Here is an 11,827-nt window from a genome sequence, read left to right on the forward strand (position 1 = left end):
GGGGCAGACCACTTGAAGCCCATTCTAACCACTTCCCTTAATGGTCAGCCCAATAAGCTTAATATTCATTTGATAATTTTTAATAGAAGATTTTATTCGACATTCATTATTATTATTATTATTATTAACTTTACATTCATCATATTTTTGTTGTGATTACACACCAGATTTCTCGAGTACCACCCACCATCAATAGTTTGTTCCACGTCAAGTGGAATATTAAAATATTGATTTTGTAGGATATTACAACGAATCAAAGTATTGATTTGCTTTTTAATTTTTTATAATTTCTGACTGTGGATTTGTGTTGCCTTTATTTTATTTGTTGTTTTTTTTTGAGTGATCTTGGTTTTAATATATCATTTTTTTTCACTTTTGCCTTTTTTTAAAATTCTAAGGAATGATATTTGATAATAGATTATGGCTATTGAGAGTATGATTGTTATTATTATCAAAATCATAATGTTTTATTATTTTTATTATTTAGTGTTTATGTGTTAATATTTATTGGCATTGTTATCTCTTAATTTTATACATATTAACATATCAATCTTTAACTTTTAGTTTTTGTGGATATATAATTTGTAATTTTCATTGTGCTATTGTCGGGATCGAGATATTGGTTTGGTTATATGGATAAATAATCTCAACAATTTCATAAATTAATTCGGATTGGTTAGCAACACCAAGTTGTGATTCTTTTCAGTTGGGTAACAATAAACCAGTTTTTGTGTACTGCGTGAGAAAAAATTTACTCAAATGGTTTCAACACAATAGATAGATAAAATAAGAAACAATTGGGCTAACAAACTTATGCTTCAGGAAGTAAAATGTGTGTCGTTTTTTCTAAATGTTAGAAGATTTGAATAACTTCATTGTCACTCCTTCCTCTCAGAAAGGATTTCACTAGAAGACTTTGATGATTAAAAAACTTTTAATAACTCATGAGTATCTTTGGCCTACTGAAACTCTTAGATATCTCACAAAATTAAGAAAAATGACCTGTAAGACTGTTACTGTCAATTATAAGTGTTTCCCAAAAGAATATACTAACATGAATTGATCATCAATAATATGATAGAAACTTTTAAGTATCTACTGAAAGAATACTTGATCAATTATGCTTTTAATAATTTGATACTCAGAATCATGCAAGTTAATCAGAAATTGTGAGAGCCTAAAAGTTTGTCCAACTAATCTATTTATAAACTTCGATTCCTACGTCAAAATTTTCAATCTGATAGACGTTTACAAATAGAGAGATCGTACACTTTAGATAGTGCGCATTATTAGAGTAGATGCCCTGCAAGCCAAAGGTTGGCTAGGGAATTTATTGACTCAAGTGTAATAAACAATCTTTATTTTAATATAATTTACTTTTTAATGGTTTCGTTATACTTTATCTGTATACCCATGCAATCAGCATAGATAAAGTCCTTGATTATGCTTTAATACAAATGAATCGTAATTCGATGTTGAAACTCATTTGTAAACACTGCATATTCTAAATTCGTTCCTAGTCGATTCAGCCGCCTAAAACTTGGATAAAGGTCGCTTAAGCTCGAGACTAGCATCTGTGATGTTGTGTACTGCGTTTCTTGGTAAGGGCATAGAGATGTCCAAACATGCAGATGGGTAGTCATATGATGATTATACCGAACAACCCTCCCTCGGACTTTCCAAGTGGTTATCATTCATCGAGAGGATAAGTCCGTGGTTATGATTGTACACCATTAGTCCTTACGACCCGGGACAACACTGAGGCTCTATATGCTAAGGCTGTGCTTTGACTCGTTTACCGGCTCCAGGAGAGTCATCAGGTGGCGAGGTTGGGTACAGTTGTGACACATATAGGAGCCAGTGCATTGTAGTCGGGGATTCACCGCTCACCTACGGGTGTGGATATCCTATGTGATTTAATGTAATAATAGTGCATGGAATCTCTGGCCAGAGTATGAGATGTACGTTGGAGAAGGAGTTCTCCAATAGTACACGCGATGCCACTATTATAGTTATCACATAGTTATCGAATTAATATGCAACCCTCGATGAACCAATGGTTGCAGATTCGATCGGGATATATGAGATGAAGGGACCGTACTGTACGTTAATCATAATCGACTGGTTCTTGCAGGCACTATCAGTGATACCTAGGGGATCATGGGGCGATGCTACTAGACGCTCTTACCATGATCCGATGGGTGCAATCAGAAATGAGTTCTGACATTCTTGATCAAGGTGTTGATGAAAAGAATGAGGCTAACTAGGGTAAGCCCGAATAAAGGATTATGTCCTGAATCACAAAGAGTTGTGAACCCACGGCTAGCTGTATCCCTGAACCATTGAGGGTCACACAAGTACTGGATTGTTTGTTCCCGTTGAGAGAATAAATTCAAGGAGTTGAATTTATATTATGATATAGTAAATTCAAGGAGTTGAATTTATGATAATTAAATTTTGAGAAAATAAATTCAAGCAGTTGAATTTATGATATAGTAAATTCAAGAAGTTGAATTTATGAAATTTGGAGAGAATAAATTCAAGGAGTTGAATTTATAAAAATTTGAGAATTTAATTTATTAAACTCAAATGTTGGGTTTATTAAATATTAAATTTTGGAGGTGATAAAAATTCAAGGAGTTGAATTTATCATTTAGATAATAAATTCAAATGTTGAATTTATAATGTATTTAATTTATTAAGCTTAAGAGTTGAGTTGATTAATTAATAAATTAAATATGGTTGGTAATATGTTTAATAGGCTTGTAGGAGTACAAGTCCAACATATTAAATAATTAAAGTTTTAATGGGCCTTGATTAATGGATTAAACTAGTGTGACTAGCTCAATTAATTAATCAGGCCAATTAATGTTAATTAAAGGGCCCAATTATTATACTATGATAATTAGGTCATGGGTTAAATATAATAATAAGAGTTTGACCTAAAATAACATAGCCTCCATCCTCATGATGTTCGAAAATCACCTATTATTCATCCAAATATTTAGTTTACTTAATTAATGAGATTAATTAAGTAAATCATGATTAAAGAAAAAAAAGATTTCTTTATTCCAAATGGTACAGATTTTCGAGAGATTTTCTCCAAGATTTAAAATGAAAAGTTCGGCTCTTCCAAAGGGGATTGAAGTGCTGCTCTCGAAATTTTATTTCTTGTTGCAAGAAATTGATTTTTCCTTCCGTGTTCTATCTCTACGCAAAAATATATTCTAAATTTCTACTGCAATTTAGAAGAGGAACAAATATTCCAGTCGTGGACCGGATTAGGAGATCGAAGAATGTTCATAGGGATTTACAACAAGAGCTACATCCGCTAATACCGGATTAGTTGGAGTCCAGTGATATAATTCACAAAGGTATAAAATTCTTTACACCCTGATACCCAGGAATGAACCCATCCAGATCCGGCCCAAATTCCCGGCCCATCATTAAGGCTCACAGGTGATGGCCCATGACAAGCCCAGGTATTCTTCTATAAATACCATGTTGGAGCGTATGATTATTGGATTCACTATATTATTTCAGCAGCGCCCTTAGCTGCTCCCCCCATATATCCTCAGTCTCTGACTTGAGCGTCGGAGGGGCTACGCCGGGACACCCTCCTGGCCCCCTCCTAACGGTCTTATTTGTGATTTCAGGCCCAGAGTAATCTTGAAGCCCGTGTCTGGATTAGTGACGCTTGCGTGGATCGGACCCTAAATTTCCCGTGAGTATCACTTGGCGCCGTCTGTGGGAATATCTGAGTTGAGACGTAGAGATGGTAGGGAGGCGAGGGAGTAGAAGAGTTAACTCAGCGTCATCGCGTCCTCAGAGGGGACCCAAACAGTCTCATGCTGAGGCGAGGCAGGAACAACCCCATCAGGAGACAAGAACTGAACAACCTCGTCAAGAGACCAGGGTCGAGCAACCCCGTCCTCATGAAAATGTGGGAACTTGACCCTGGAGCAGTTGGGTCAATTTATCACTCGGACAGTGGATGAGGCTATGAAGAGAACCAAGAAGCTGTGTTCATTGAAGAGCAGGCCACTCGCCAGGGAGCGAGAGAAAAATGTTGAGGGCCAGCAGAGTAGAATTGAAGAGACCCAGCCCCTCCCAGCGAAGGGAATGCAGAGATTGGAGAGATGTGGAAGGAAATACGGATGTTGAGACAACAGGTGGGAAGTAGAGGGCGGCCTCCAAGAAAGGAAGTCCTTTTTCGCTTGCCATTCTGAAAGAAGTACTTCCCCCGAGTTTCCGACAACCGAATGTTGGAGAAATATGATGGACATTACCGACCCGAAGAGCATTTGGGAAGATTTGAGAATGCGGCTCTGTTGCACCAATATTCAGATGGAGTTAGGTGTAGGGTTTTTCTGGGCACGTTAGTGAGGTCAGCCCCAGCAGTGGTTTAACACCTTTGCAGCCCAACTCTATACGTTCTTTTGAGGACTTCTCAGCTGCCTTCTTGCACCGATTTGCTAGCAGCAAGGGCACCAGAAAAATTATTTGAGCCTGTTCGTGATGAAGCACAGCAAGAGAATGAAACTTTACGAGAATTTGTCCAGCGTTTCAACAGTGCAGCACTGAAAATACCAGCGGCTACTCCTGGCATTATTATAAGTGCCTTCACACAAGGATTGAGAGGAGGGGAGTTTTTCAAGTCGCTGGTCAAGAAACCCCCGTCAAGCTTTGCTAAACTGTTGGCCTCGAGCTGAGAAATATGTAAACTTGGAAGATGCCCAACGGTATAGAAGGATGGAGAACCGGCACGGAGAAAGTAGAGTTGAGGGAGTGGAGAAAGGAGGAAGGAAAGAGTGGGTGCGGGGAGAGAGAGAGGAAGACAGAACTAGAAGTAGAGGACAATTCTCATCACCTGTTCCCCTGGATAGGAGTCGTGACGAGGTGATGGAGGTGAGGGAGCCCGCGAGGAGGTGGGAGAAGTCACGAAGGGTTGAGTGCAGTGCTAGATTTCCTTCGCGGGACAGACGAGAAGGATCTGCATCCGGGAGTCGACCGAGGTCTCACCCGTCCCCCTAGACGTGGTCAAGGCCCTCCATGGATAAATCAGGGGGTGTGGGGAGCAGAGAGGGGAAGGTCGAGGTCAAGATGTCCTTCAGGAGCCCGTCGAACCGAGGAGGGGAACGAATGAGGATAATCACCCTACGAGAGGAATGATTCATATGATCTCGGGCGGTGCTACCGATGGAGGCTATGGGCGAGCTCGGAAGCACATGGGAGAAAATTGGAGAACTTTGAGATATATAGTGGTGCAGACTTACCACAAGACCCCGTCATCAGCTTGGGCCGGAAGACCTCCGAGGCGTTGTGACTCCACATAACGATGCCTTGGTGGTGACGGCCACCATTGCCAATTATGATGTGGCAAGGATATTTTATTGATAATTGGAAGCTCCGTGAACGTCTTGTTCCAGAGCACGTTGGATCAAATGAAGGTGGAAGAATTTGAGTTTGAGTCGGTCTCCACCCCGCTGTATGGGTTCGCAGGACATGCCATCCGCCGCTGGGTCAGATTACTCTCCCCTATCTTTGGGACGTGACTCTTGGCGGGTGACAAAGATGGTAACATTTACCGTAGTGAATACTCCCTCATCGTATAATGGAATCCTGGGGCAGCAGCCTTAAAGGATTTTAGAGTCGTAGCTTCCACTTATCATCAGAAGCTTAAGTTTCCTGTGGGAAAGGGAGTTGGAGTCTTGTGCGGGGACCAAAAAAGTCGCACGTCGTTGTTATGAAAGAATCGTGAAGGAAGAAGAAAAGAGAGGTCGCGAGCATTCGCATGGAAGCTTGAGCTCAGTCTTACAGTTGTAGAGTCATTTGCAGAAGCTTCTAAGTGGGTAACTTTGTTCTGTGGAGATACAAGAGGAGCAGAGAAGAAAGTTGGAGAATGCGCTGGTTAATGCTCTAAGAGGCCCAGGAGCACTTATCATCTTAGAGAATATTAATCTTGACGTGAATTTTGCTGTATTTTGTTTCTGAATTTATCTTATGTTATCAGTTGAAAGTTAATAAAGCCAAGTTCTTATATTAAGTTCGTGGATGTTGTTGTATTGGAGGATGAAATGAATTAAATTTTCCTGCTAAGGCATCGCCTAGCAGAGGAGCAGAGTGTAGGAGAAGAATTTTATTTTCTTGCTAAGGCATCGCCTAGCAAGGAGCAGAGTCGGGGATGAGAAAAATTTTATTTTCCTGTTAAGGCATCGCCTAGCAGAGGAGTTAGGGGGTGAGGGTGGAGAATCTTTATTTTCCTGCTAAGGTATCACCTAGCAGAGGAGTTAGAGGGTGGAGGCGGTTGAATTTTATTTTCCTGCTAAGGCATCGCCTAGCAGAGGAGTTAGAGGGTGGGCGGCGCGTTGAATTTTATTTTCCTGCTACGGCGTCACCTAGCAGAGGAGTTAGGGGTGAGTGTGGAGAACCTTTGTCTTCCTTGCTAAGGTGTCGCCTAGCAGAGGAGTTAGGGGGTGAGCGGAGTTGGGTATGAGGAGAAGTTTTATTTTCCTGCTAAGTTTATCGCCTAGCAGAGGAGAGAGTTGGGGAAAAGAAAAATTTTATTTTCCTGCTAAGGCCCGGCTTAGCAGAGGAGTTAGAGGGTGGAGGTGTTGATTTATTTTCCTGCTAAGGCATCGCCTAGCAGAGGAGTTAGAGAGTGGGCGCGTTGAATTTATTCTCCTGCTAAGACATCGCCTAGCAGAGGAGTTAGAGGATGGCCGGTGTTGATTTTATTTTCCTGCTAAGGCCCGGCTTAGCTGGCTTAGCAGAGGAGTAGAGGGTGGAGGTGTTGATTTTATTTTCCTGCTAAGGCCCGGCTTAGCTGGCTTAGCAGAGGAGTTAGAGGGTGTAGGTGTTGATTTTATTTCCTGCTAAGGCCCCGCTTAGCAGAGGAGTTATGAGGTGAGAGTTGATTTTTCTGCTAAGGCCCGGCTTAGCAGATGAGTTAGAGGGTGGAGGTGTTGATTTAATTTTCCTGCTAAGGCATCGCCTAGCAGAGGAGTTAGAGAGTGGGCGCGTTGAAATTTTATTTTCCTGCTAAGGCATCGCCTAACTGAGGAGTTAGAGGATGGAGGTGTTGATTTTATTTTCCTGCTAAGGTATCACCTAGCAGAGGAGTTAGATGGAGGAGTTGAATTTTATTTTCCTGCTAGGGCCCGGCCCTAGCAGAGGAGTTAGAGGGTGGATGTGTTGAATTTAAATTTTACTGCTAAGGTATCACCTAGCAGAGGAGTTAGATGGAGGAGTTGAATTTTATTTTCCTGCTACGACCTGGCTTAGCAGAGGAGCTAGAGGGTGGGGGTAGTGAATTTTTATTTTCCTGCTAAGGCATCACCTAGCAGAGGAGCAGAGTTTGGGAGGAGGAAAAATGTTATTTTCCTGCTAAGGCATCGCCTAGCAGAGGAGAAGAGTGGATGAGGAGAATTAAATTTATTTTTCCTGCTAGGTGTCACCTAGCAGATGGAGTTTAGAGGGTGGAGATGTTGAGTTTTTATTTTCCTGCTAAGGCATCGCTAGAAGAGGAGCAAAGTTTGGGAAGAGAAAAATTTATTTGGTTAGTCGATAACAAAGATGTTTACGGGGAGCAGACGCCCCCATAATTTTTCAGAAATCACACAATCATTCGCAAGGGAATATATCAATTTCTCAACATATTGGACGAGGCGAAGGCGTGGGCGAAGGCGTGAGGGCGAGCCTGTGGCGCGAGGGCAAGCGGCTAAGTGGCGGGCAGGCAGGCTCTCGGCGAGCGGGCGTGGCGTGGCGGGGGGCGAGCAGGGCGCTCGGACGGAGCCGGAGTGGCGGGCGAGCTGGCGTGTGGCGCTCGGGCTGTAGCGGCGAGCAGACGCTTGGCGGGCAAGGGTTAGAGCGGCAGGCGAGGGGCTAGGGGCGAGCTGGAGTGGCGGGCGAGCTGCGGGGTGCGGGCGAGCTTGGCGTGGCGCGGGCGAGCAGGCGCTAGGGGTGAAGGCATGGCCGAGGGCTTGAGGCGAGCCTGTGGCACGCGGGCGAGCCGGCGCCCAGGCGAGCAAGGCGAGCGTGGTGCGCGAGGGGGAGAGTGCTTCGGCAGGGCGCCGGACGAGCTCGGCAAGGGCGCCGGGCGAGCGCAGCGAGGGGGCGAGGCGCGCAAGGGCGGACGCACGCTGTTGGGGCTGGCGTGCAGGCGGCGAGGTGATGAATGAAGCGGTGCTAGGATTGATATTTGATTTGTTTCCAACTTTTTGGAAGACTGACGGAGGGCTGGAAGAAAATGCACAACTCACGTGTTGTAAACCGAGAACAACGCATCAATCGAACTTTGAACCTACGATTCAGTTCGACTCGGAGAGGGAGACTGGTGATACCCAGGAATGAACCCATCAAGATCCGGCCCAAATTCCCGGCCCATCATTAAGGCCCACAGGTGAATGACCCATGATAAGCCCAGGTATTCTTCTATAAATACCATGTTGGAGCGTATGATTATTGGATTCACTATATTATTTTCAGCAGCGCCCTTAGCTGCTCCCCCCCATATAATCCTCAGTCTCTGACTTGAGCGTCGGAGGGGCTACGCCGGGACACCCTCCTGGCCCCCCTCCTAACGGTCTTATTTGTGATTTCAGGCCCAGGGTAATCTTGAAGCCCGTGTCTGGATTAGTGACGTTTGCCTGGATCGGACCCTAAATTTCCCGTGAGTATCACACCCTATGAATGCTTTTGTTAAAATCATACGAGCGACCAAAGCAAAACATATTTTGATTGTCAAAATAAAATTAAAATTTTTAAAACTTCTGCTGCGTTTGGACGCGTAGAAAACCGAGATCCAACACGCATTGACACTGACATTCAGCGGAAAAAAAGTTATTGATATGGAAAACTTTATTTGATATGTCAGTTGGATTCTGATCATTAACAAGAAATGATCTAATAGTTCTAAGAGAATGTCTTCTGGAAAGCTTGATTGATTCAGTTAGGTATGATCATCAGTGATCATTGAATGAGTGTCATTTGATAATTAGCTTTCAATACTCAGTCATGCTCATTGATCGGTTGGGCTAGAAGATCGGTTACTCAATAGTAATCATTTCCTTTTAAAGATTTTAGTTTTGCTAGGATATTTTAATTTTTCTTTAATTTAGTAGCCTTTTTTAATTCACCAAAATTTAATTGATCCAAAAATTTTCACTTTTTTTATTTACAAAATATGCACATATAATAAAGACTGAATTCTTATAACTTAACTAGATAGATGATACTTCTGCTAAAAAAAATATCCTCAAAAGCTGTCAAACGGATAAAGAAATTGAAACTAATCAAATCACTACTTCCTCTGATGTCTTTGTAACTGTCCGAGTACTTTTTAGAATCAATCGGCCTAGATGGTTCTCAAGAGTGATTGGATTCAGTCGTTCTACTAACTAGCTTCCCCTTTTTTGTCAATAACACCCGATTTCTTCAGATAATCAAGAAATTCGGTTGGGTACTAACATTATCAATCTTGTTAGATATCTGAGATCGAATTCATCAATCTTGGAAGATAACTGATAATTTTATGTTTGAATTTCTTTACAAGATCGGTTGCAGTGGCAGCCTATGCTTTCTCGATATGTTCTAATTGTAAACAAGTCCACCATATTCTTAGAGATTGAAGATACTTCTTTGAGAATTTTATATTTGTAGCTTTTAACAATATCAAAAGTAGTTAGTTTTCCTTGCTTCAAGCGTGTCAAGTTGCAGGTAACCGAAGTCAAACTAGTATTGATGTTCTAGAGCTTGTCATTTTCTGGAATTTTAAGTAGAGAGTTCATGATCCTTGAAATTTCTTTGGATCCAATGGGTGGAGGAGTGAGAACAATAGTAAGATTTGGTTCCGATCAATCGCCAAAATTGGTTCAGTATGACTGATGTACTCAAACTTATGAACTTTTTAAATTTCAGCACCATCTGGTACTCATATTGTTTGTTCGACCTTCCAATCTCATGTACCAACTCAGACCATTTCAATCTCATGTACCAACTCAACTGACTTAGGCAGTACAATATATTTTTTCACAACTTCAACCCTAATTGATTCTTCATTCTCTGACAGAATCAGTTATTCTTCTGGCACATAGTTTCTGGAATTTTTATGGAAGGACCAATTGTTCAAAGAACAAGATAAAATAGAGGGAGTTCACCAAAAATTCATTATTCTATTGTTGCGCAATGAACTGCACAACTTCATCGACATTTGCAAGGATATCCCCCTAACTAGTGGAGATTCCTGTTGGAAATTTTAATAAAATTTAGAGTTTGAATGAAAGTTATGACTCATGAATGTGGTAGTGTCTTTTGGCTCTCCACATTCTTGAGTTGGTTGTGGCTCATTATGTGGAGTGTCTTTTGACTTCCACATTCTTGAGTTACTTGAAGACCTTTGGTTCTTCATATTCTTGAGTTAATGGGAAGATTAATTGAGTTAATTAATCTTCCATGACTCTTGATGTGCATTTTGGGGCTTATATATAGTGGGTTCATTTCCTCATATCAAGTACATGAAAATCTTTTCTCTTTCAAGTATTTTCTTGCATTTCATATTGTTATCTTTCCATTTGGCCTCCGTTAAATCTCGGTGATAAAGTAAAGGTACGTTTTCAGTTCGCTGTAGTAGTGTCTCGTGCCAAGTCACTGCTGGTTGTTCCGTTGTATCCTGGGAAACAGACGTCCAAGACGATTCTCAAAGCACATACAGGAGGGGACGAATCTGTTTTAAATAAACTGTACATGCTACAGGCCTCGGTTTGATTTTGTTTTCTTTTACACAATAGTCATACTGTAAACATCACATTTGTTTCGATTATTGCTTTATCTCTACAAGTTCGTTTCTACGCTACTGTTTTTAGCAATTTTATCTAACAATTCCAAGGCTTCAGTTTGTGGAAGAGGTAAGTTAATTGAAGAATCAACACTTCGATCTTGTGGAACATCTTAAATATTTTTTGGAACCAAGGAGAAGGATGGATGAACTGATGGCATTTGCCATTGAGAGTGATGAGAACCATATAGTTCAGCATCATCACTGGGTATTTTGAAGCTTGTTGATCAGTTTCCTTCTTTTTTTTTTTTTTATGATTTTGTCAAGGAAGGAAAGCTAGTTCATGATCAGCCTTCACATCAGTTGGCTCGACAACAATAGTAACATTTTGATCTCTTGAAACATGAGATGTTTGGAATGATGTCATAGGCTTGGCCATCATAATACTTGAAATGTTTGTTACTTTTAACTTTAAAATTTAAATAAATACTAAGGAATTTTTTTAAAAAAACATTTCTCTTCTAACTTCAAAACCATCCACATAAAAAACTAATATTTAAAATTCTTAAATGCATAAAATCCATAAATCGTCGCCCACAAAATCGTACGTCAATTTTAAAAAAGTCCAAATTAAACTTCAAAATAACGCATAAAATATTTAAATAAATAATCTTCAAAATCTTTACTTTAAGACTTTAAATCGTAATCTAATGCGAAAAATAAAAGTCCCTCGGGAGTGTACTGTCGGACCCGATCTACTCGAGCGTCAGCGCCTCCCTCAAAATCATCAGCGCCTGGGACCATCCAAACCTACTGAGTCTAATGACTCAGCACGTTCTAAATATACGTAACAAATAATACATATAAAGGCACATGCAGCATTAAAATAAATCTTTAATAAAATAAACTAGCGTAAAAACTCGTAATCATATATCATATCATAAGTCATTTAATCGTAAAGCTTTTCATCATCATATATCATTTTTTTGATGAAGTTTGATCTTTGAAAGTGACATCATATATCATATCATCATGATCGACTGATCGGTCTAG

This window comes from Primulina tabacum, chromosome 6 (assembly GCF_025594145.1).
Source record: "Primulina tabacum isolate GXHZ01 chromosome 6, ASM2559414v2, whole genome shotgun sequence".
Lineage (NCBI taxonomy): Eukaryota > Viridiplantae > Streptophyta > Magnoliopsida > Lamiales > Gesneriaceae > Primulina > Primulina tabacum.